The 26,376-nt window shown below is 43.7% G+C and overlaps 1 long non-coding RNA gene across 2 annotated transcripts in view; it reads left to right on the top strand.

Annotated features, from left to right (window-relative positions):
- The first annotated feature begins 19,255 nt into the window (after window positions 1-19,255).
- The window catches only part of LOC125706036 (uncharacterized), a 43,500-nt gene continuing 36,379 nt past the window's right edge, over window positions 19,256-26,376 (top strand). Inside the window, exons 1-3 of one of the 2 annotated variants that reach the window (XR_007381826.1) lie at window positions 19,256-19,454; window positions 20,439-20,502; window positions 24,717-24,797. This is a non-coding gene — a long non-coding RNA (uncharacterized LOC125706036). The remainder of the gene's footprint in view (window positions 19,455-20,438; window positions 20,503-24,716; window positions 24,798-26,376) is intronic. The other variant, XR_007381827.1, reaches the window with a different exon arrangement.

Here is a 26,376-nt window from a genome sequence, read left to right as displayed (position 1 = left end):
AATGATCTTCATGTTGATGTAAAATTATTACATTATGCCTCTCAAAGTGTGTCAACTGAGCCATTTCAGAACCTCTTCTAAAATCACACAGTATTTGCAGCAACCATCTAATACACCCACGTATTTTCTAACTTGACCACTGGCACATATCGCTAATCAATATGTCATTGACTATTTTACACTAAATAAATTAATTAAATGAGCATGCGATGGACTGGTGCCCCATCCTGGGTTGTTCCCTGCCTTGGTTACAAAGCCTCTGGGATAAGCTCTGGACCAGCCCGGAACTGAAGAACTGAGAACTGAAGCGGTGTTCATCTAGCCATCCAGCAAGATATCTGTGACTTTTTGGGAAACTGAAGAAACTCTCCATTTGCATATGTCCATCCATCCATCCATTAGCTTCCGCTTGTCCGGGGTTTGGCTCACGGGGGTAGCAGCTTCAGGAGAGAAACACAGACCTCCCTCTCCCCAGCTACCTCTACCAGCTCTTCAGGGGGGGATGCCGAGGCGTTCCCATGCCAACCGAGAGATATAATCCCTCCAGCGTGTCCTGGGTCTGCCCTGGGGCCTCCTCCCTGTAGGGCATGCACAGAAAACCTCTCCAGGTAGCTGCCCAGGAGTCATCCGTGGCAGATGACCAAACCACCCCAACTGGCTCCTTTCGACGTGGAGAAGCAGCGGTTCTACTTTGAGACTCGACCCGTATATTCGAACTTCTCACCTTATCTCTAAGGGAGAGCCCAGACAGCCTGCGGAGAAACCTAATTTTGGCCACCTGTATTCGCGATCTCATCCTTTCGGTCATTACCCATTACTCATGACCATAGGTGAGGGTAGGGACGAAGATGGACCAATAGATTGAGAGCTTTGCTTTCTGGTGCAGTTTTTTCTTAGCCACGACGAACCGGTTAGGCGCCTGCAAAACTGCAGATGCCACTCCGATCCATCTGTCCGGCTCTCGATCTCACCTACCCTCACTCGTGAGCGAATTTACATATGTTCTAATGCTAATTGTGTATTTTGTTCACAGCAAAAGTGCACTTACTATGCAGATTAATAGCATTAAATGTTTCTTTTTTTTCAATATTGTGTAGTAAGGATCTGTGGGTTGAAAATGAAACCTTTTTACTGTAAACCTTTGGACTCTGTGATCTTCCTGCTGAGTAAGGAGCTAGTCTCCCCCAGCTTAGGCTGTCACATGGGCTGCTGAGTTAGGAGCAAGCAGCCGTCACCAGGAGAAATGCCAGTGTCGCTCAATGCCTCCAGACCCACTCTGACTGTGTCCCGCATAGTGACTGTTGATGACAGACAGGGTTGGGGGGTCTTGCTGGGGAGGGAGCTGTCTGGGGACACCATGGCAAACATTGTTATTCAGGCAGGAACATCGTAGGGAGGCAGCCTCAGAAAGTACGCCGGGTGTGTTCTGACACTCTCCAGAGGAGGTCTGTGTTGGGTTTGGGCCAGATTAAAATGTACAGGCAGTGCTGGGCAAACAGACTCAAACGGGCCCCGCTTTGTAGCCGATCCACACTCCACCTGCTGTAACAACACGAGGATCCTCGTGTGAAAACTCACACTTAAACCTCCTGTCATGGTCTAATCCGGGCAACAGCTGACTGACAGGTGGCAGGTGGTACATTGTGGGAAAGATGGAGCGTAAGCATTTTTATGGTGATTTATGCTCGTTTTCGTTAATATCACCCTGGAGCTCCTTTCGAATAACCGGCTCCATGAGTTTTCTGAGTGCCCCGGACTGCAACGGTAATCTCTTTCCAGAATTCTGCTTCATGTTCAGGCACCTTTTGGCAGTACTTCATTACACGCTCCTGGGAAGCATTTCTAGTGAGTCTTCAGCAGTGTGTCTTCCTCTGAACATCAGTAGGCCGAAACGCAGTGAGCATTATTCACCGGTGTACTCAACCCTGCGGACAAAGATGCACGTATCGCATGTGGCGTGATGCGCTGGACACTCTGGCTGTCGTTCCCGGTGGTTGGGGCGTTTTGTGTTTTAGCTTATTGCTAATTGTGAATGCTGCTGAATCAAATATATATATATGTATATATATATATATATATATATATATATATATATATATATTTGTGTGTGTTTGTTAGCTCAAGCTCAAGCTGTTTTTTAGTGCCTTATCCAGGAATTATCTTTCAGTCTAAGGGCTCCTGAAAACCCAATAAACAGGCGACAAGGAGGAGGGACCCTGGGGTTGTCACATGAAAGCCGCTTCGTGGGGTGGGGGAGAGTCGATTCGGGGAGAACGTGACTGGTGCTGGGAGACACCATGCACAGACGGCAGGGGAATGTGCGGCATCCCCAACAACGGCGGAGCACGGAGATCTAATTGCCTCCCAGAGGAACATGCTGGCGCCGAGCGACGGGGAAGCGGGATGCTGCTCTTTTCATTTTTTATGGCCTCTGTTTATGCAAAGTGCAGCCCACACTGTAGAGGAGTTTCGCCCCTGCATCACAGAGTTAATAATCCACTCTGCTTGCCCCCCACCATCACTGGGGTGCTCAGGGCACCCAAGGCTTCAGCTCTGTCCATGTTTGTCCCCTGAGCTCCTAGCTGTGACCCTGTTTAAGACCACACGGTCCCAGGAGAGTTTCTTCCACTTGCTACTGTTCGCTAACCAGCGTGAGGCGCTGTGTATCCTCAGACGCGCCTCGTCTCTCTTCATCAAACGCTCACAGCCAGCGCCTATAGTACACAAGCTTACAGTCTACCAGCCTACAGCCTACAGTCGCCCAGCAAGCACCTTCACAAAGCCCCCATTTCTGGTTTCCGCACCCTGTTAATTAGAGCAGGCTCTCTTGTCTATTTCTTGCTCATTTATATGTCAGTTTAAATATATATGTCAAAAGAAGTATTCAGTTTTAACTCTCTTCCTTTACTATGAACATTGTTTGAACAACTTTTTTGGAACAGTGGTATAGAATCACTTTTCCTTGTAGGTTAGAATACATTAAATGTAATACAGATTTTCCCATAAAGGTATTTTTGAATGTTCTTAAATTTATCAGCATGATACTCATCCAGAGAGGCCAGGCAACCCTTGGCTGTATACCCAGGCCCTAGCGAGCTGGGCTGGGCCACCCTGCGGGCTCTGGGCCCGTGAGGACCGGCTCTGAATGTGTTATGGATGAGTGTGAGAAATAATGCATGTTCTGCATGCTCTCTGGGTCATGTTCCCAGTTACAGGAGGCATTAGAACCAGATGCATGTGACTCAGCAGCAGCCGTCCTGTAGGACGTGAACGCACCACTCCAACCATCCATTTGCATGGGGCCACCTGTTGGCCCCAAACAGTCACTACACTAAGTATTAAATGAAGACATTTCTTATTTGGGAGAAGCTAACGTCACATGTTCTGCTAACCAGCTAGCTACTAGCTACTTGCTGGGTATTTATTTAGTTTTTGAAACATCAGCTGGGCAATAATCCTGGTGCTGTGTGAACGTCTTCGAAGATAAGCATATGCACTCATGTCTCTGCTGGTGCCAAAGTTCTCCCCTTATGTGCTTTGGGGGGGGGGGGGGGGGGTGGAGTGGGCAGACATAAAACCTTGTGAAGTACTTCCAGAACTCTCTGCTGAAGCTCCATGACCAGGTCCAAGCCCCGAGATCTTCTCAGTTGAGCCGTATCAAACCCCTGGCATTCAGTCATCGGGTCCATCTGCAGCCTTCAGCAGAAAGCAGACGCGTCCCAGCACTGCGACTCGCTGCGCCTTTGTGTTTGTGCTGTTAGCGCATGCAGAGAGAGGCCGACGCTGCTGCTTCAGGGGGCTGGCGGCGCACCGCACCGCGGGAGCAAACGTACATCCACGTCATTACGGAGGAGCAGATGGTCGAGGGAACAGGCCTCATCCATAATTCCCATTAAGCCCCATCCTGATTGTGAATGGCTGAACTGTTGCTTTATCTTCTCCTGTATAATTATGTCAGGGGGTCTCCGCATGCAGGCCTCTGGGAGCCTAACCCTAACCCTTTAGAAGTCTTCAGGCATTGCGCTGCCCTTGCATTGTGAGTCGGTGGAGTGTGGGGTTTCAGAGCAGCTGCTCGGCCATGCAGTGCTGCTGCAGTCTGCTTCTGCTCTCCCAGTGGCTGCAGGTTTGACCTTGGGCGACTGAAGACCACAACATATTGCAATGAAGACTTTATGTTCATAATAATGCTTGAATGTATGAGTTTTTCCGTCTCTGGTAAGCATTAACAATAAAGTATTATAATAACAAGAATATAAAAAAGACAAATATGACCATAAAGATCAGAATAAACAGAATTGCTGTTTGGCTGATTTGGTAGCTGAATAAACAACGTTTTCAAACAAACAGTCCATTAAACGTAGAAAATGCACTTTTATGTGGATGATTAAAAATGGTATAAAACAGAAGAACGTTGCACAGTATTATGGTTAGTTTAGTGCAAGATTAATTGTCTTGCTTGAGATTAAGTTGAAATTGGTGACATGAACATTGGTAGTTAACATGCATGTCTAGCTATGGTGGGTGTGTGGGGGTGGCAGTGCGGGGGGGGTACACAAGATGAGAGGTGGGGGTGTAACTGGATAGCAGCTTGGCTTATCTGAAGGGGAGGGGGGGTGTTTGGAACAAACAGGGAAGATGGCTGGTAGAGGACCTCACAGTTTGGGGGGGGGGGGGGGGGGGGTCGAACGGGACAGGTCTCAGGGCTGTAGGTCTCAGTCCCAGGAGAATTAAGGAGGATTTTTGTCAGGAACAACATATTTTGTTTAGCAAAGACTTTTATCCAAAGCAATGGACAGTTTTTGGGAATTAAACAGGAATAACTGGCATTTAAGGGCCTTTCTCAAGGGCCCAATGGTGACATCACTCCGCCCTAACCCCAACCACCCTCACTTTGCATTGCTATGGTAACAGCTCCAGAAATGCATAAACTTACGCCATATTACTCTATATAAAAGCATCTTTTATAATGATGCAGTAAACTCAGTGTAATGCTACACTTGAGGCAGGGGGATTCCGCTGCTGTACATGCCGGGGGTGTCCAGATTAGTCTCTGTTGGGTTTAAGCAATCCACTGAATGAAATGTTTGACAAAATGAATAAATTTAGCCTTAAATCGCATGTATGTTTCACACATTCCATTTCGGTCGCATTCCTCTGTGATCCATCAGTAGGGTAACTGTGGACAAGAATCTGTTCCGAGGCACTAAGCCATGATTTCAGGCTCATGTTTCAGATGGATGTTTTTCAGGTTTTCTTCCTGCCTGTTCCCTTATAGGTACCAGCCATCGTTCTCTATTTTCCTGCTGCTGGCATTTTGATTTTTCTTTCCCGGTTTTAATTTTCCCCCAATGAAAAAGAGGGTAAATCACTATGAAGCACTTTGTAAAACTGCACCGGAATGACACATTTAAATTGATTGACTCTTGTTGTATAATTATGTTTGATCCTGTGTGCCATAATCATACGTTGAAAAAAGAAACATTTGAAGAGAATCAACGAATGTTCCTACCATTGTCCATGACTCATGCACTATAAAATAATTCTGAAGAAAACATGGCAGCCGCTCACTCACACTCATATTATCCCATGATTCAGTTGTTTGCATCACTCACATCCCATCTTCTTACATCTTCTTATTGTCAAGCTACGTGTCTATAAATATAAACATGAACCCACACATCCGTTGTGTCTAACATATCGATTGTTTGAAAGTGTCAGATGTCAGGATGGGTCCGGATGCTCGTTTTTCATGGCGTGTCTCCTCCTCCTTGTGTAGGAGGGTGAGAATCTTCTGGGACACATTGAAGTTGGTTTGGACTGTTTCTATTCGGTGGCCATGAGGGAAATATAGCTAGGTGAGATTTAAGGCCAAACCGAATCATCCCAGTAGGTGTCAGTGAGGCTGAGATGGGCAGATTCCCACCACATTTGAGTTTCTTTAATACGCTCCATGCAAACCATGTTACTATCTTCACATTAAGCTTTCGTTGACACATCTTCTGTTACTTCAACGTGCGTCTGTGTAAGAAAGGTAACAGCTTGGCCATAACAGGTCCATTTTGGAAATCTGTTTAATGACAGCTAATGATTTGAATGTCCCGGCTGTCAGAGGAATAAGATATCGCTTTGTATGCTCTGCATTGGCGGTCTGTGACCATTCATCTCTCATCATCCCTGTCTACTTTGTTATTGCACTGACAGCGTGCATTGTAGGAAATAATCACATTGTTCACCGGAACATTCACTTTGGACCAGAACTGCTTCTCTTGTCATGTTGTCATAAAGCAACAATTTTAAGTGTCATCTCAAAGGAAGCTCTGCATTTCTTTGTGTAACCAACTAACATTTGTTACTGGTGAAAAGAAAACGTATTCTCAACTTGAGGCTCGTGTCCAACATTATGACATGTCCTTATCAAGTCTTAAAGTGTCTTTCTTCTCGCGTTAGAGGCCCTGCTGATAAATGGGGTTTAAAGGCTTCAGCAGGACAGTTTATGATGGCTGTTTATCGATTTATTTATATTCATCCGTTCTGTTCTTCTTCCTCTTTGTGGGCTTAGAAGAAAATTGAAACATCTGTCTGTCTTTTCACCCTGAGGTTATTATTTCATTGTTGCACCGATGATTATATCCAAAGCAACTTAACAATTTGCCCGGTCAAAGTGAAACTGACTTTCCGTTTCACTCAGAGGAATCATGGATCCCCCCAAACAAGCTTGGATATTGTGCTGGGTGCCAGCTGCTATCTGTCGGGAAGCTGTGACTGGTATTAAAGGCAGATGTCACGGCACAGGTTAGCTCCTTCTGATACTTACTGTTCTCATAAACCTCAGAGAGATGACGGGATCTTCCAAAAGGCAGGGAAGCCTAGCACACGTTGCCCTCCAGCATCTCCGGTTTGGGGGTCTCCTGTAAAGCTGTCTAGTTGACTTGAATGCAGCAAGGGTGATGCCTGTGGTTTTATCGACACCTTCTCCCCACTGTGCTCACCCTCAAGCCTAGCATGGTGGTTTCACTGGAGATGACAGGTGATGGAGTCTGACAGAGTGTGATAATGGACTTTACCACCTCTGTCATTAGACGGGGATTTTTTTGTGCTTCTGTACCAATTGTGTCACTTCTTATACCTCAGCTGCCACACTTTTTCTCTTCAAGGGCCAAGATCCTTCAGGTACACAGGCATAGCAAGGGTTTACGTGTAACAAATGCAGCGTTAAGGTCCAGATTTACTTTTTCCCTATGTACATTTGTTTGAGAGAAAAAAGGGTCAGCCTGTCCCTGGAGAAATTCGGGTTAAAGGTTTTGCTCGGGGACCCAATTGCGAAATCATTCTGCCAGTCATGAGACTCAGGATCCAGTGCTGCAATCTCTTTGCTAAACCTGGGATTTGAACCAATGATCTTTGTAGTACAGGGACAGCACCCTAACCCCAGTTGAATCTTATGTAACTGTTGTGACCTTGCTTTTTTTCATTAACAAGTGTTCTTGTCTAATATGGCTGATTCTTTTGGCAATAAGGACTGAGGCTTTACTGGATAATGTCACAGCAAATCGGTGCATTCTGAGCGGCGTCCTTACGGACGGCTGAGTCTACATCTGTTAGGAATGACTCCAAAAGTCAGAGAAGATGCCTACATTTCAGTCTTGAGCATTCGCAGGGGGGATGTGTTTGGTAAATAAGAGAGGTCTCTGACGGATGGTTAATTTCTCGAGGTGCTGGGAGGGGACTGGATTAACCCTCCTGTAATCACCCTGGATAGCACTGTATCCCCGCCCCCCCAAAACGCTGAGGCAGAAATATGTCATGGTGGGGAGGGGGGTGTTGTCACTCATGTGTTGGTGCCCCCTGGGAGAGGTCCTTGTTAGGAGTCTGAAGAGGACCTGCTTGTTCAGTTGGCCTGAGGCAGACGGGGACCCCTGATGGCTGGGGAAAGGAGTGCAATTACTGCCACTCACGCAGACGCAGCTGTCAGAATGTCCCCTGCGAGCCGAAGGTAAATCCATGTTGGGCTAAGAGTTGAATGAGAGGCTGCTGACAACTGCGCAGATGGCACCGCAGAGTCAGCACTACCTGAGCAGGCGCGACTCCATCGACGACTCCGCGAGGGGAAGTTTAAAATGAGCACGTCAGAGAACATGTCCAGAGATCAAAACCGAAGCACGTCACATATGAGTGAAACACAGTAAATCTGGCAATTATTTCACACATTTCAGTATTCATATCCGCAAGAAGAGTACTTTAGTGAGGTAAGAGTTGATTCAAGTGACACAAGGAAAATGTTATAAGACTGTGATTACCTATCATTATTTTGGACGCCATGATGGAAGAATGTGGACATTCTGCTGGAGGAATTAAGCCCGGGAATTCAGCACTTCATGTAAAAAAACAATCACCGTGATGCACAAGAGTTGAGAATCTGAGACGAGTGGACATTAATACAGCAGACTCTCCAAAGTCGAGACCGTCGGGGAGCTGGGTTAGGTAGGAGGTCATTATTTGAATCCTTTTGAATCCCTGGAAAAGCTATAGCCTTTAATAGTGAAGAGGTTGTACCTGGGCTCCTGCAGGGTGCCGCCACTGACCAAAGGGGTGGGCAGAAGTGTACCTCCCAGTTGACACAGATTAATTCCATTTGCACCCACTTCTAAAAACCTGTCCTTTCAGACCAGGCATCTCCGTATTTAATCGTAGCTGTGTAAAATGTGTGGATATCATTCAGTGTCGCATGCATGAGAGAAGGTGTAGGGGTGAATGCTTTTTAATGAGTGCGATTTTAATCAGCTGACACCTATATTTAATTCCTTACTTGACTTTTTAAAATGTAAAGAATATTGAGAACGTGGCACCTAAAGGACACAGACGGATTTGCATGCCATGGTGCCTTTGCGGACGTATTTCTGAAATCCCGTTATCAACGTCTGCGTGCTCTAGCTGTGTGTGCGTAGGTCTGCGACGCCTGGGAGGACAGGAAAAAACATCCTCCAAAAAAATAGCCCTGCGTACAAAACAAACATTTACGCCACAATTTCACTGCCTATTTTTTTTCTTAATAAAAAGTATGGTGAGAGGCGGCTACTGGAGATTATGGAAGATTTGTGGAGATTACTGGAATTTAGTGGGGATTAATGCGATTGGGCTGCCTAATAGGTTTGGGGTGTTCAGATAAACGGCCATTTTCCATTTGCATTTCATAACGCTCTTTATTCACTTTAAAAGATGGTTGCGCGCATAACCCCCTTCAGATGGGGGATTATCGCATGTGCTCAGACCCAGAAGCGGAAACAGCACCAGTATAGTCTGGTGCCCCCAGACCGTAGAGTAATACTGCTCGGTAGGTGGGTGGAGATCCACCATTCTGTTATGTTAGAGTTAGATTCTACTTTACTGTATACACTCATGCTGGAACAGAAAAGGCCCTTTCCCGAACTGGGAAGCACGGAATTTTCCAATGAAAAACTGTATAAATGCAAAACTGTATCTGTCTTGATATGCTCTCTTGGATGAATGGGCAAAAAATTGTCACAGTCACACTCCAGAATCTTGTGGAAAGCCTTTCCAGAAGAGTGGCAGCTGTTATAGCTGCAAAGGAGGGACCACAATGATGCCTATGGATTTATAATGGGATGTCATTAAAGTTCCTGTAGGTGTAATGGCCAGGTGTCCCAATACTTCTGTCCATATAGTGTATATTGTTAGTGCATGTATTATAGTGGTATACATGATATATATGGCGTGGTATAAACAACTTATAAATACTGCGTCTATCACTGCAGTAAGAGTAAATAAGAGATTCAGTCCCTAGTATAACAGCTACATTTATTTATTTTGTCACTCTATGACAAATCACCTACAATTTCCTGTTTTTCCAACTGTATTTACTTTTAGTTACACCCCCTAGAATACACAATAATGGGGCACCTCCTGGGAGGTGATACAGTAACCCTTACAAACCTATGCTCTACCATGCCACCTACTGCCCAATCAGAAAACTGTCAAAACCAGTCCTAACGGGAAAGTTTTGACAGGCTGAGAAGCAAAAGGCTAACTACTGTTTCTACTAATCGGGATAATGTCTGATTGACTCATGTCATTCCTTAGTTAAGATTCCAGTGGGAGCGCATTTTTTTGTTAACGTTTATTTGCTCCTGTGCCCTTGCTGGACATAATCTGCTTAAGTATCTAGGTGACGGTACGTCTTAAGTGCTTCGGTTCCTGTGATATTTGTGCTGTAAATATTTAAGTGTTGTTCACCAGCCAATCTAACATGCGATGCACAAAAATGATAAAATTTTGTAAATTCCAGTTTTTCATATGCGAACTATCATTATTAGTGCTTCGTTCGACAACAGGAAACAACATCGCAGTGCATGTAATTAATTTAAGCTTTACTTAACTCTAGCGTGAAGAATTGGTATGGCATACGTCTGTGTGCCTCGTGTTAACACACATGAAACAGCTAGCTCGACTTCCTATGGCTTCCCTGCTCGTGTGTGCATGGCATCGACCCCCCATGAATGACCCCCCGCAGTGTTTGCCTGTGTTTCCATGTCTCTATCAGGCCCCGCGCTCACAATAATGGCCATTATTGTTTCAGGCGGTCGGCACCGGGAAGTGATCTCAAACTGCGGTGTGTGAGGCATGATAAGTGTATAATTAACATCATGTAAGCTTGTCAAGCAGCCGGGAAATTGCCACACAAAACAAAGGGGGCTGACAGGCGCATGAATGTGGGAAATTATGATTAAACCATTACAGTGAAATGTTAAAATAGTAAATCTTGGATGAAATGAGTGTATCCATTAACAGTAACGAGTAGAACATGACAGAAACGGGCAACACCCACCATACGTAGTAGGGCGAATGCTGTAATTTACCGTCGTCCAGTTGAATCCCTCCACCTTCGTCCACGCCCCGGGTTCTGCACGCTATAAAAGCTGTCGATTCTTGTCTGTGCCGATCATCTCCATCATTGTGGCTGTGATTGGTTCCCATTGAAGGCAGGTCACATGATGTGACTCATTACAATCGACGTTACTCTGAGTAACACAAGAAAGATTCATATGTGCTTAACACTGACAATACTGAGACATGAGCAAAAAGCAGACTGCCGCTGTCTCTGCCATTAACTGCTACTGTAATCCCAGATCTTATTACTATGTCTATTTACCAGTGTTAATTTGTTTTATTGTCTGTATCTGCTCTTTGTTGCAAGCACAATCTCATTGTTATACAATGACAATGAAGATCTCGTAATCCCTTAATCTTAATCCCTTTATCGGAGCAGTGTGGGGCTCTCTGGGTAAGGACTGACTAAGTGATTTCACCGTTGGGCCCTTGAGCAAGGCCCATAGCCCCTTCTGCTCCAGGGAAACTGTCTGACTCTGCTCACTGATTGTAGCATTCCCCTCCGGATTGATGGCCGAAAGACTTGACTGATGGTTCACGATTTATTTAAAATAAAATTAATTAGCAAAAAAAAAACGTAACCAACGTAAGAGCTTGTGCCTTTACCAGGGGGGTGCTTAAGCCATTTACAAAATATCATAAAGCAACGTTCTCCGCTTATCTTAGTTTAGCTTAACAATGATCTGGTAACCAAACAAAAAACAGAAGTCCCTCAAAAGAAAGGGTCCCACTAACAACATGGGAAATAAAACTACATAAGTTTAAATGAATGCATACAAACGTACATCAAAAAAATATGCAATACGCAACTCAATATGTTTTATAACATTAATTAGTTTGTCTCGTCAAACCTTGGGGTTATTTACACTCCCACCAAAATGATGTGTGTTCCAAGCAATATCCACAAACACAAATAATTTTCACATCTGTATCATTTGGAAAATAAACCATAAACATCAGTAAAATGTACTTAAGTAGCTTCTAATAACAAGACTAACTTCTGCACTGGACGTTCTAGCACTGACAGCTTACCAAGGCGTCCCCCTTTCTTGTTAAGGCAATGAAACATCTCAGACCATTTATAAAGGCATCAGTGGGCATATCCTCTAACATTTCACTATGGATCGCTCGTGAGCAGAAGCAAGTGAAAAGCAAACCATATCTTTTATGCTGCTTTCACCCCTCTTAAGTGGTAAAGGGACCAAAACAGTCCATGCCACAATATGAGAAAGGTGGGGACGGCTCTACACGTTCCTTTGGAAGGTCACTCATCCTTTGACCTTCTGGAGGTCTTCTGAGTCTACGGCAAGTGGCACACTGCCGGATAAAAGATGCAACTGCTCTGCTTATTCCAGGAATCAAATAGCCAATGGATCTGATTTCATTGATGATAAAGCCCTTGCCTTGATGTTTTACTCTTTCGTGATAATGACTAATTATCAGCTTAGTCAGATGATGGTTATGTGGTAAGATCATTGGGTGTCTGAGTAAGTTGGAGAAGGATGATCGACTGAGCCTTCTTCCCACCCTGATTATGCCATCTGCATCTAAAAATGCACCTAGGTGGTGCAACTTGTTATGATCTGGCAATTCACTTCCCTTTTTCAGTATCTTTATTTCTTGTTTGTATACCTGGTTTTGGAGGTTTTTGATGATGACGTGTCCTGCACTTTCCAATGCACTTACATTACAGCGGGTCCATTTATTTTTCCTTTAACTTGTTGAAAAAGGCATGAAATGGCCTTAGTAGCCTGCAACCATGATGAGAACTCAGATAAGCGCTCAGCAAGACTCACTTGTTCCATGGCCCCTGTATGCAGTGTTACAGTTCTTCTCACCTCTGGATCACCTATTAGTGGTTCCAATACTACACCTGTTGTTATCGGTATTTCCTGTTTCCAGAGGAACACAGGACCAGTAAACCAATTTGAGGCAAACAACTCATTTATGGTTTTCCCTCTAGAAGTATTGTCTTCTGGATTCTCTTTCGTTGAGACATAAAGCCCATTGTTGAGGATTTGTACTGTGGCGAATTGACTGAACCCGATTGGCTACAAACGTGCGAAAGCGTCACGCATCATTATTTATGTAGCCCGGAACTACTTTGGAGTCAGTCCAGAAGAACTCCTCCACACTCGAATAGCTAAGCTCTTCTCTAAGCATATTGCTGACTGTAACTGAGACTACTGCCGCTGATAATTCTAGCCTTGGTATGGTGGTTACCTTTATGGGAGCTACACGAGACTAGCATCTGTCTATGTTCATGGTCTCTAACTTGAAAGATATCCCTTTCAAGGATATCTGCTATATTGGCCAGATTAGATTATGATTCGGATATTAGTTTTCTTTTAATTCTTCCCTTGATTTACGTATCAGAATTTTCCAATGTTCGTATAAGCTAAGCAACCTTTTTTCTTTTTTACACAATTCCTCCCGTTGGTAAGCATGCATTTTCTCCGTAATAACCTTTGGACGTTCAGAACTCCGAGGCAATTCATTAGCTTCCTTTATTTTACACGCCATTATTTTCTCTTTACTTTTAATTCGTTCTATTAATTCCAGTCTTGCGGTACCTTCTATTTCCTTTTCGAGTAATAAGCTTTTACATTCCTGGATTTCTTTCTCTATATTTTCTATTTGTTCTTCAATATTTTCCATATTAATACGATTTCATTCCTTACCGTATTCTCTGACCATCACGCCGTCCGCAACTCATTGCTGTCCTTAGGCAGTTACACCGTGAAATGCGTCAGCAGCGCGATGTGGCGGGTGAAGGTAAAGCTCTTATTGTAGCATTCCCCTCCGGATTGATGGCCGAAAGACTTGACTGTTGGTTCACGATTTATTCAAAATAAACCAATTACCAAAAATAAAACTGTAACCAACGTAAGAGCTTGTGCCTTTACCAGGGGGTGCTTAAGCCGTTTACAAAATTTTAGGGCTGCAACGATTCATCGAGTAACTCGAATAACTCGGTTTGCAAAAAATCCTCGATGCTAATTCTTTGCTTCGATGCTTCGTGTAATCCGCACAATTATGTACTGCTCGGAGGATTATTACTGTCGCACAGTGTGCTTACGCTGCATTACGTGTAGTAGGTTTGATTTGATGGCGCGATGGAGGAAGACAGGGAAAATAGTGAGGAAAGTCAGAGAAGAAGAAAAATGTCTAGAGTTTGGGACCATTTCAAACAAAAGAAAAGCGAAAATACTGTACAGTGTGTTCAATATTATTCGTTTACCACAATAGCACAACGTCAATTCAACGTCTCCCAGTCTGTGAATCCAGTCCACAGAGCGGAAGCGGTACAAGGTAAGCGCGTGCGTTTGACTCACATTCGCGGCTAAAGTAGACCTGCGATAGAAACGTATTTATGGGAATATGTGTGAATAAAAAAGTGTAACAAGATTCAGCACCTATTTTTCCTCAAAAAAACACTGATAACACAACAGCAGTGAAAATGATGCTGTCGTAGTTAATTAACATGGAGCTGGAGCCCGTCTATACACTAACAGTAAAGAGCAAAGAGACGGTTCCGTTACAGAGATAGCGAACTCGGGTGGAGTGACGGAAAACAGCAGCAGTGCTTGTAAATCGCTACTAAACCTTTACTGGTAAAGAGCTGGCGAGAGTCCAGAGTCCAAACCAGCTGTTCAACAAGCTGAAAGGTAAAGAAAAGCAATGTTTTCAGCTGTTCCCATCCACCGCCGTTTGTCTTACATAGCAGCAAGGCTACAGTAAAGCTATACAAGGAAAAATAGAAGCTGTTTGTATGCAGATAAACTGTTAGCTTAGTTTGACACAATATTTAAATTTGGCAACTTGCAGCAGGCTTACAGCAGCCGTCACACTTTGTCAGTGATACCTGCAGCCAGCATGCAGGGGTGAGTCTAAAGGGGAGCATGGGGCGTACTCAGCTAGATCTATTTCAAGGCTTTAGTAATATTTTGGATGGAATATTTCAAGCACTTTATTGAATCTCTTGAGAAGAATTAGGGTACCTCTGAAGGTAAAAGGGGGCCAAACCCAGTACTAGGAAGATTTACATAATAAAGTCGCCAGTGAATGTAATTTTCTCTGTCAGTGCTGTTTATCAAAACATTTTGTACTTGTAACTTGTGGTCTATGTTTGTGAAAATTGTGGCTCTGAGGAATTATGGTTGTTTGCAGGTAAGTTTTCATTAATGGCAGCCCATAATTATGGTGGTTATGCCTGGTGATGTTATGAATCTCTCGCTACGCAGCTGAATTTGAGAAAACGTTGAACCTCATTCTGAATAAATAGTTCCAGTTTTAGGAAATACATCCAATTGAACATTTGGGATATTTCATTTTTCATCTTGTGGGGGGGGGGGGGGGATGAAAAGTGAGTGAAAATCAAGCTTTTGACATCGTAACACGGTATTTCACAGGACAGCCCATACTTAGGTTGTTTTGACGTAGGGACAAATCATCCTCCTTGACTGAGTCATTCAAAGATTAATCATCTCAAGACATTGAGCAGTAAAATCCTTCCACAAATGTTTTTGTGCCTGCTGTTTTTTGAACTTTTTAAACCAGAAAAACGAAGTTAGAACTTTTTTTTTCCTTGGTAATTCTATTAGTGTAGCGTTCGTTGCTGTGCCCTTGCTGGATATAACCCTAATCAGCTACGTGACAGTACTTTTTAAGTGCTTGAGTTCCTATGATATGGATGCTGTATGTATGAAGGTGTTATTGTCCAGCCAAAGCCAGTGTCTACTGTGTAAAAATGATAACATGTGAATGAAACATAAGTTTGGCTGAATTAACTGCCTTCATGTTTGTTATGCGCAAACTATTGTTATTAGTGATCTCTTTGATTGCAGGAATCAGCATCACAGCATATATAATTACACTTTATTTAACTAATGCCTATTGTGACACAACTTTATATACATTGCTGACAATAACCCAACAGTTAAACTGTAATGAATTTGTCACTTTTTTTTGAAAAACAAGACTTACATTGAGGATAAGGTCAAGGATCTTAAAAATTTATTTGTTTCTCATGTTGAAATAGTTCAGAAAAACAATATAAGATCACAGTACAGCAAAATCCATTTATAACGAACTTTAAGGGACCTGGCAAAACAGTCTGTTATATCCGAAGTCCATTATATCCAGAGTTGCTGTTTGCCCAGAACACAACTACAGGACACCATTTACTCATGCCACAGCCCCAGGAAACACACTTGTGGTACAGATTATTATATTGTACATATAGGAATCCAGCTTTACCTGACCTGATGTGTAACTATTAATAATCCCGACTAGGTATCTGCGCTGGATATCACCGGCATGCCATGCGCCTTGTAGGCGGAGCTGCATGTCCGTTATAGCGAACAAAACTACAGCTAAAAGCAGCCTTGGGGACCAAATTGTTTGTCCGTTATAAGCGAAATTCCGGTATATGCCAGTCCGCTATATCCGATGCTTTTTCTGCATGTTCTTAAAGGCGCATGGCCGGGACCAGTGGACCTTGTCCATTATAGATGATATTCCGTTATAAGCGAGTCTACTATAACGGGATTTTACTGTAGTAAAATATTAAATATTCAAGGGTGCTTATGTGAAGCAACTGAGAATTGGTAATGCATTTTATCAACGACATATGTATGTTTCTTTTGCTTAAGATTTTAGGACTTGGAATACAGATTTGGGGTGTGACTGAAAGATAGTGAATCCCTATCTGTAAAATCCATGGAATGGATGAAGCAGCTTTTTTGCAACCCAACAACTGGAAGGTTTTGACATCACATGCTTCTTTATCAGTTTGTATCGCAGAGTCAGACATGGGTGACTCAAAGGAAGGCGTTTTTCGAACCAAAATGGGTTTCTATTGAAAAAGAATTAAGCAAAACAGGGACAGGGAATAAACCTGACCATGAGAGGGGAAAACAGGAGTGCTATGTTGGAGAAGGACACAGACTAGCAAGAGGACTGACGTTAATGAAGAAGACTGGGAAGCACATATACTGTATACAAGACTAGCGAGGGAACTAACAAAAGGCAGCTGAGAGTGATTAACATGACAATTAAGACAAGTAACAGCCATGGCCTGTTAGGGTCACACTAGGGAAGAGACAGGAGGGTCAAGCAGACGTGGTGGGCAGGACGTGGCAGTTTGCTCTAAAAGACCCAGAAGTTCATGAGGAACGTGTCCTCTAGATCTTGCAAAAAAGCTACATAGCATGCCTTCCCTTTGTTCATGAACGTTAAGAATTTCTGTGGAGGTTCCAGGTAAACCTGTCTGGGGACAGATCACACATACATACATGTGCCAGACAGCCTGTGGAAGATCCACATCAACATAGACCAGTTTGGAAAGGGTTCACAACCCAGAAAAGCAGTTTGAGGAAGGTTCACATCTCACCTAATTAGTCAAGTGAGGGTTCACATCTCTGACAAGCAGTATGTGGTAGACCACTTTTTTTTAAGATACAACCCTGTTTCCAAAAACATTGGGACGCTGTATAAAATATAAATAACAGAATCCAATGATTTACAAATCATGTGAACTCATATTTGACTGAAAAAAGAACAAAGACGACATGTCAAATGTTGAAACGGAGAAATTTTATTGTTTTATGACAAACATATGCTCGATTTGAATTTGTTTCCAGCAACACATTTCAAAAAGCATGGGGCATGTTTACCACTGTGTTGCATCATCTCTTCTTTCAACAGCACTCCATTTGGGAACTGAGACCATTAGCCGGACTTTTGATAGTGAAATTTTGTCCCATACTTGTCTGATGTAGGATTTCAACTGCTCAACAGTTTGGGTTTGTCACAATTTTCGCGGAACGGATAAGGCGAACGGGCAGGCGGGCAGGAAGGACCAGGCAGGAAGGCGGAATACAGGACAAACTAGGGGGTTATTTAGGAAATTAAGGGCAGGACGGAACACTGGCATTGACAACATCAATGATGGACAAGGGATACATGCAAGACAGGACTGATCAAAATAACTAGACCCAGCTTGGATCAGGGAAGCACACGTGGATAATCGGGGGGCGTGGTACACACAAGGATCGTACGAGCCGGGCATGACAGGGTTCTCCTTTGTTGTATTTTTCATTTTGTGACGTGCCAAATGTTTTCAGTGGGTGACAGGTGTGGACTGCAGACAGGCCAGTCTAGCACCTGGACTCTTCTGCTACGGAGCCATGCTGTTGTAATACATGCAGAATGTGATTTAGCATTGTGTTGCTGAAATATACAAGGCCGTATGATACAAAGACGGTGTCTGGATGGCAGCATATGTTGCCCCCAAACCTGTATATATCATTCAGCATTAATGCTGCCTTCCCAGATGTGCAAGCTAGCCAAGGACTCATGGACAGTAATGCAGCCCCATACCATCACAGATGCTGGCTTTGAAACTGTCGTCTGATAACAAGCTGGGATGCTCTCTCTCCTCTTTAGCCCAGAGGACACAGCGTCCATGATTTCCAAAAAGAATTTCAAATTTTGATTCATCACACCACAGGACAGTTTTCCAGTTTGCCTCAGTCCAACTTAAATGAGCTTGTGCCCAGAGAAATCGGCGGCGTTTCTCGATCATGGTTAGATATGGATTGTTATTTGCATGATCGCGTTTCATCCTGCATTTGTGGATGCAGTGACAAACTGTGTCCACAGGCAATGGTTTTCTAAAGTGTTCCTGAGCCCAAGCAGTGATTTTTACTATAGAATTGTGTGTGTTTTTAATACTGGTTTTTCGCCTTCTCTGAATTTCTCTGGACTCTGACTGTTTTAATGATATTATGTACTTTAGATGATGAAATTCCCAAACTCGTTGCGATATTACATCGAGGAACATTATTCTTAAATTACTGCACTATTTGCCCATGCAGTCTTTCCCGGAGTGGTGAACCTCTCCCCATCTTCACTGCACAGAGACCCTGCCTCTCTGGGGGTGGGGCTTTTTCTTTTTACACCCAGTCATCTTAATGACCTGTTGCCAATTAACCTAATTAGTTATGAGATATTCAACCAGGTGTTTTGTTTTAGCATCACATAACTTTGTCTTTTGTTGCTCCTGTCCCAGCATTGATGAAACATGTTACTGGAATTAAATTCAAGTTGAGCATATATTTGTCATAAAAAAACGTCTCAGTTTCAAGATATGATCTGTTGTCTTTGTTCTTTTTTCAATTAAATGTGGGTTTATATGGATGCAAGCATTGCACTCCGTTTTTATGTACAGGTTGTCTTTATTTTTCTTAATCTCTAGGTGGCCCTCGTGGTGGATCGGTGTAGAAGCTGCCCAGCACAGCAGTATATCAGCTGAAGAAACCAGACTAAAACTGTACAGTAACATTAGTCATTGCTGCAGAAGCATTTTATTCAATTCCATTTATTTTTATATAGAACCATTCACAGCTTCAGTGTTCTTTACATATTTCCTTGAGGGTGATCCGGCTGGCCGGGTCCTCATTGCTGAGGACCCGAGTGGCTGGACCAGGCCAAGGGGACGCCCACGTAACACCTGGCTGCGGCAGATAGACGGCCATTTCCAGAGGGTGAGACTGGACCACGTGTTGGCCTGGGGGGTCCCCGGGGTGTTTCTTCGTGTGGTGGGTGCAGCAATGTCTTGCTCTTCAACCTGACCTGACCTTTCACAACACTTGACAATAGTGTGGGGAAATGCATCACTACATCATTTATACATGCCCCCTGGGCATGGCAACATTATAGAAAGCAGAGAAAATATAACTGCTTTACTAAAAGCAAGGTGCAAACTATGGTCATGGTTAGAGTCCATTAGGGAGCAAGGTCTCCAAGCAGGTCTGTCTAAGTCGAAAGATCACAGGCCCCACGCACCATGTTTGATGTGAGCCTCCATCAGCAGCCATTTGATGATGGTTTCCAGCATGACCCAATCTGACAGCATTTTTGCTGATTAAATGTGCATAAAGGATTCAGTCTGTACTGAGTGTGATTGCTCATGTCTGAGATTTCCATCCCCCCACCAGAAGATAGAAAAGAGGTCCAGCTTGCGTATTTGCACTTAAGTTATTATTGCTTTAGGCTGTGCTGTCATGATTAGCAGCACATGTCAGGTGTATCCTCATGCAGGAAGGTATGTTTGAAGTTACGGCAGGCTAGAAAGCAAAGGCAGCGTTTGTCCTTGTGGCATAGGTGGGTCAAACACCAGGCCAGGAGACGGTTCGTGTCCTCCAGAGCAGTTTCTGTTTGGACAAGGGTTGGTCAAACTCACTCTCAGTTAATGGTGGATAAAGCCCCCAGTAGGAGGTCAAAATCAGGCTTGGCAGATGGGTAGCACTCTGGAGGGGAGTCAGGATCAGAGGCTGTCATTGGTGGATGCTAGTCAGGAATAGATCAAAATCAGACCCTTTCAATAGTTAACCTGCACAACGGGTGAAGATGATATACTGCTCACCAGCAGCCAGGCAGTGGGTACACATGTCAGTGGTGAGCATCAGGCCATAGAAAGCACATTGGCAGCTTTATGGAAAACTAAGCTGATGTTTATTATATTTCAGAGGAAGAGGAGCACCTGGAAACTGTTCATCGGGGACATCCATATACATTACAGACTGAGATGAGGTGAGCTACCTCTATGTCCTGCCGAAGCATGGACAAACCAAATGAAAAGACACAAATCAATCTAAAGATTGAATTGAGCCTTTATGTGAGCCCTTAAAGGCCATATAAGCTGTCATATTTTGCTGCCATTTTGTAGCACTTCAGAATGGTTCACTTCTCTTTTCCATAAATTGGCCAATATCAACATCATGAAGGGGAATCTACTTAATTTAATTAGCATCATCAGCTGATATTGCAATTCTGAAGAACAGAACATTTACCAAATATCAAGTGCATGTTTTCAAAAAAAATGTCTGACACACGACAACCGTTTTTCAATTACAAGCAATTCAATTAACATTATTCTTATTCAAGTGTTTGAGTGTCGAAGTATAGCTCTACACCAAAGATGTGCACGAGCACTAAAATACTTTTGCATAGAACTGTCTGATCATAATTATCTCTGATGGCTGTTAAGGGCTGTTTTGGTGGTAAGAGGCTGTCGTGGAGCGTGTCATATTTCAAAATCCGGCCAGAAAAAAACAATGTAAACACGGCATCCTCTTGTTCCTGCATTCATCAGAAGGCTACAGAAGGTCTGAGGTCTGGAATAAGTCTCCCTGTCACTCGCCATCCATCAGTCACTCTGGTCAGTGTCTTCAGCGAGTGATATAGGGGATGCATAATCTGTGTATGTCGGCTACCACTATCTCCTTAGCAAAGTATGTTATTCTGGGCTCATTACACATCACTCACCACACGAGTGTTAACAGACAGGGCTTTAACGTGAACCTACCTGCAGGCATCATAGGGATTGAGGAGCCAATCCTGTCCGGGTCCAATGTGTGGCTGAGTGGGTTTAGGATGCTGTGTAACCAGAAATATATTGGTTCAAATCCCAGGCTCAGCAGAATGAAGTGGAAGTGATTAAGTGTATCCTCTGCATTTAAGCTATATGTGACATCATGACATAGCCATGGTTATTATTTAGCACCCAGGGAACAATGCATGGGGACAGAATCTTGCTGGTCCCAGTTTTGAACCTGTAACCTTTCAAGCAGAAGCACACTTCCCTAATTATCTTTGAGGTAGCAGATGGTCAGGGATCTCCTTTGCTAGGGGGTGCTGGTTCTGTCCTACTGAAGATGTGACCCTTCATATACATAGGGATAAGAATGCAGGTCTATTTTTGAAGTTGAGGTTTGTGTTTATTGCCTTCCAAGTACTCTCTGTTACATACTGGAAAACTCCTGTCCCTAACTGATGTATCCTTCCCAAACTGATCTCTTGAAAAGATTTGTAATAATAATTATATAGAATCTTTTAGACAGGATCACCTCATAGAGAAAATGAAACGAAGGCAAACTAAGCTAGAACATTTAACACAATGTTTTGAGCAGGTTGATATATTAACAAGCAAATTACAATAATATAAATTATCTAATTATTTGGTACATTGTAACGAAATATATGCGCTATAAAAGCTTGGAATAAATAAGTAATTAGGTCATTAGGACACCTACACAAATCATGTAAAAATGAACTGCATTAAAATTTCAGTATGTTATTCTGTGGACCGTACCGCAGACTTCCAGCTGACTCACGAGGGCGGAATCTTATCTTCCGTCTACGTACTTGGATCCGCTTTGCAAACCAGAGGAATGAGTAGGCAGGCTTTGAAGGAGGAGGACATCTTTAACAGCTTAACTGAACATGTGCAAGACGAGTGTGTAGGGAGGAAAACATGGACACCTGATATCAACTGGTTAGACAAACGTATTGTTTACTTTATGGTCTCCATGTCAAAAGTGGTGACACCTTCCAGTACCTACTCATTGAGGTCCTAGAGTGGCATGCCAGACTTGGAGACATGCAGACCACATGCACTTAAACCAATACCCATCAGCTTCAACCTACAGAAAGCAGCAACAGAGGGTTTTCGCGTCATTTCTGCTGGCTAAAAAAGGATTTGTTTTGTTAAGTACTAAAAAATGACTGCTGTTCCTTTTTGTGACATATGCCTGTGGTTTAGTGTGGGTGTTAATGACGTGAGTTTACAGTAATTAAAGATGGCCGGGTGTATATAGGACCTGGCATTGCCGTGTCCGTTACCGTGACGATTCTGACGTTTGGATTCCTTCCTCTCTTCCGACGTCTTTCCCACTGAGAGACGAATCTCAGCACTGAGACAATCACTCAGTTATTAAGGCCCAATACGATTTATCAGGATGATGGAAACGGAGGAGATGAACACCAGCCACAAAGGAGCGAACATGAACAGCGGGGGGCCGCCGCAGCGGCAGGTGTCCGGCCCCCGTCCGCAAGATGCAGCTTGTCATTCATCACAGCCTACTGCGTCTGCAATAGCTGTGCCTACTTGTACTGTCCAGAGATATGACATTTGCATAGGGTGACACGTTTGTTTTTCTGTAATTGAGTTTGTTTATCAGGAAATGACCAAGCCGATTCAGCCTAATTTAACATCCGCTCCCTTGTGGGATACAGTGGGTATAAACAATTCATTGGTATTTTAAAATACGAGCACACTGTGATGTTTTTTTTTTATTTGCACAAACACACTGCAATGATTCTTTTTGCACTTCCCATCTTGCTCTCCTTCGACACCCACATATATATATAGTGAAGCTTGGAGTCTTACCTCAGGGCCAACTGTCCATCTGGTGCCCCTAGAGCATGTTGGGGGTTAAGGGCCTTGCCCTTGGGCCCAATGGAGATGTGACTATTCTGCTGAGACTGGGGCTCAAACAGGTGACCTACTGATCACAAGCCCTGAGGCTTAACCCACTCAGTGGTGGCTGAATGGTTAGGGAAGCGCACTCGTAATTAAAAGGTTGCAGGTTCGAATTCCTAACCAGCAAAGCACTGCTGAGGTACCCTGAGCAAGGTACCGCCCCCAAGCACTGCTCCACGGTTGCTGAATTAGCTCCCCCCTGTAATGTCACATATGGGTTAAATGCAGAAGATGCGTTTCGTTGTTGTGCACTGTGTGCTGCGGTGTGTCAACAATGACAATTAATCGCTAAATTCTAACATTTTCTGCCGCACGCCACTATACGTGTTATCACAAAAAATATTTTTATCACCTTGAAATTAGTTATATCTGCCATTTTTTCCCCACCGGTTTCTTGATTTCCGTATATGCTGCATTTGATTGGCCATTTTAAGGCCTCCGGCTTTACTGTGCATGGCTGTAGTCTGTGGTGTGAAATCTAAAGCAAAAAATACAAATAAAATAACACTAGTGAATAATGTGTTTTAAACTATAAACTACTTTGAAAGGCATAGTGGAATAGTTTTTTGTATTCTCTTTTCTCGATTTGCATGGGCAGACCTAAAGAATAGAATCTTCATTCCCTTTCTCTGGTGAGGGTTGTAGGGGCATCGCACTGTCCAGGTCACAGACGGCCTCTTTTCGATGGCAGAAGGCTCTAGCTCGTTCGGGGAATCCCTAAACATTCCCAAGCCTGCTAGAAGATAGACCCCCTCCAGCATGTCCTGGGTCTGCCCCCGGGCCTCTGCCCAGTCAAAAATGCTGGATTCAGCTCCTCCAGTGGAATCTTTATAACGAACCCAAACCAGCTCAGCTGATTCCTCTAAGCCAACAAAGAACCTCACTGAAAAAAAAAAAATCATATCAAACCCTGTTCATTGAGGTTACCCTATTAGGTTCAATTTTCACAATTTACAAATTGCCATGTAAGTTCCTGATAAATGTATGCAACACTTGAATTTAAATGAAAGCTGATGAGATGTGGGTTTTACTACAACCTGTAGCACAGTAAGACTTGTTGCAGCAGGGAAAATATGTCCAGAAACGCCGGCTAGAGTCTAGGGATGGTTTCAGGACCGTCACTACGACGACGGATGTGACAGGAAGCTGGGCATGCTGCCAGCGAGGATGAGTGAGCGCGCGGCCTCATTTAGTCGAGGGAGGCCTGTTTGTTTACCCATTAGCTGCCTCTGTGCTTCTGGCGTAATTATCTGCAGGTTACTTTCAGGGGCCTCTCTAGTTTACTTGTGTTCCTTGGTGCCTTAGATATTTGCTTTTGACCTTCAAGAGAATGAGCGCAATTTTATCTGCTGTTATAAATAAATTAAGAACATGAAATCTGCGGAATATTTCAGTAGAGCACGCTCCAGAGAGCGAAGCCGTCTGGCAGCGATACTCGGCGTCTATCCACGACATTTAATGTGTTGCTTTCCCTCCTGGTTAGGTGCTGCTTGTCTACCCAGCAGGATGCTCAGCACCCTCGTTACTGCAGCACATGACTGATTGTTAACTGAGAGTCCATGAGGTAATTACACCCCTAACCTCCAGGAGGCGCTGTACCTAGGCTGAGCAGCATCGCTTAGGCCCACACGCAGGTCCCAGTGCATCTTGCGTTTTTAATCTTAGAAAACCTTGTGGCTCACATTATTCTGGGATGTCAGCATTCATTTATTTGACAAATGGTTTAAAAAACAAATGACATTAATAAAAAATTCAGTGTAAGTCACCCAGTCATATATCTATTGAGCTGACATATAAATAGCTTTTTAAATAATTGATTATGTAATTGTATTTAATGTATAATGCAGTCAAACTATATACATGGTTCTTGATACAGCATATGTTTAAGGCTCTTTGAGGTATTCATATTCAACTTATTGATGGTGATTGATAGAATTTAGCAAAAATAAGGAATTGCGGAATGAAAGACGTCTACAAACATATGTATTCAAATGGACTCCATTTTTCAAGCACATAACATGTACACAGAAAGAAAATGTGTAAGATAAGAAAAATAAAGCTGAGATTTAGGGGACGTAGTGGATCATAGGGAGCTCATGCATTTTGAGGTGGAAGGGGCTGGAGGTGAGTCGGGACCCATGCAATGTGACACCCCCCCCCCCCCCCCCAGGATATTATCTCATATTAGAAGTGTCAAAGGACTGTCACGTAAAAAATAAATAGACGATAAATAGTGAACGACAAATAACACAAGGCCGGTGTTTATAGTAATAGATAAGGTGCATGTGTATGGATATTAAGTGGCAAGTGTAAAACAATCAGGATTAAGACGTGGACCCTTCCATGCTCCCCCCTGTCAGATTACACAGTAGACCAGTCCGGTCTTATGGTTATGGCACTTTTGGAAGCCAAGGCTCGTGGATGGACTGACCGTTTGATCACGGCGGATGGGAGCAGTAGGCCGGGGCCAGTCCCAGAGGGGCAGCCGTGACAAGCTCTGGTGGAGGCTGGTATATTCCCTGGTGTCCTTTGTGTGGCTCTTAATCCCGGCTTCAAGAAAAAAGGCACAAGCACACTTTTTTTGTTCTGGTGTAGGAGCCCGTTTGCGGGAATGATGGCAGCCGTCTGTTACGGAGACGAGGCCAGGCACGGCGATTTGCGAGCCATTTCTCTCCACCAGACAGAGAAACCTGCCAGTATATTAACACAAGAGCTTTTTGTTCCTTCAAGTAGACAAATTTTAGGACAAAATGACTGCCTCGTAAAGTGAGCTGTACTGTGTTTAAAAATGTGAGGTAATCACAATTAGAAACCAGGCCAACTATGGTCATCTGGCTGGAGTGAAATTTTCAGTTGGAGGCAAGTTTGCGCACACATGCACACGCATTAACATGTATGAAACAGTCTGGGTTTGACTACTGTTTGATTACTGTAGGATTTGAAAATGACCCCAACGCTTTTGATGTTGCTAATTTTAGGTTTATAATGGAATGATATAGATTTGTCGTAAAATTCCTTGGGTGAGCATCACGCCAGATGCGTGAGATGAAAAACATCGGTGCAACAATCCACCGACAGAGACGGGCGGTTTGTTCCAAAGCAGCAGAAAGAGGAGGCGCTGCGTGTGATTCATGCTACGCCAC

Source organism: Brienomyrus brachyistius, chromosome 13, assembly GCF_023856365.1.
Source record: "Brienomyrus brachyistius isolate T26 chromosome 13, BBRACH_0.4, whole genome shotgun sequence".
NCBI classification, from domain to species: Eukaryota; Metazoa; Chordata; class Actinopteri; order Osteoglossiformes; family Mormyridae; genus Brienomyrus; species Brienomyrus brachyistius.
Note: the sequence above shows the minus strand (reverse complement) of the source record. Positions and strands in the feature narration are given on the sequence as shown.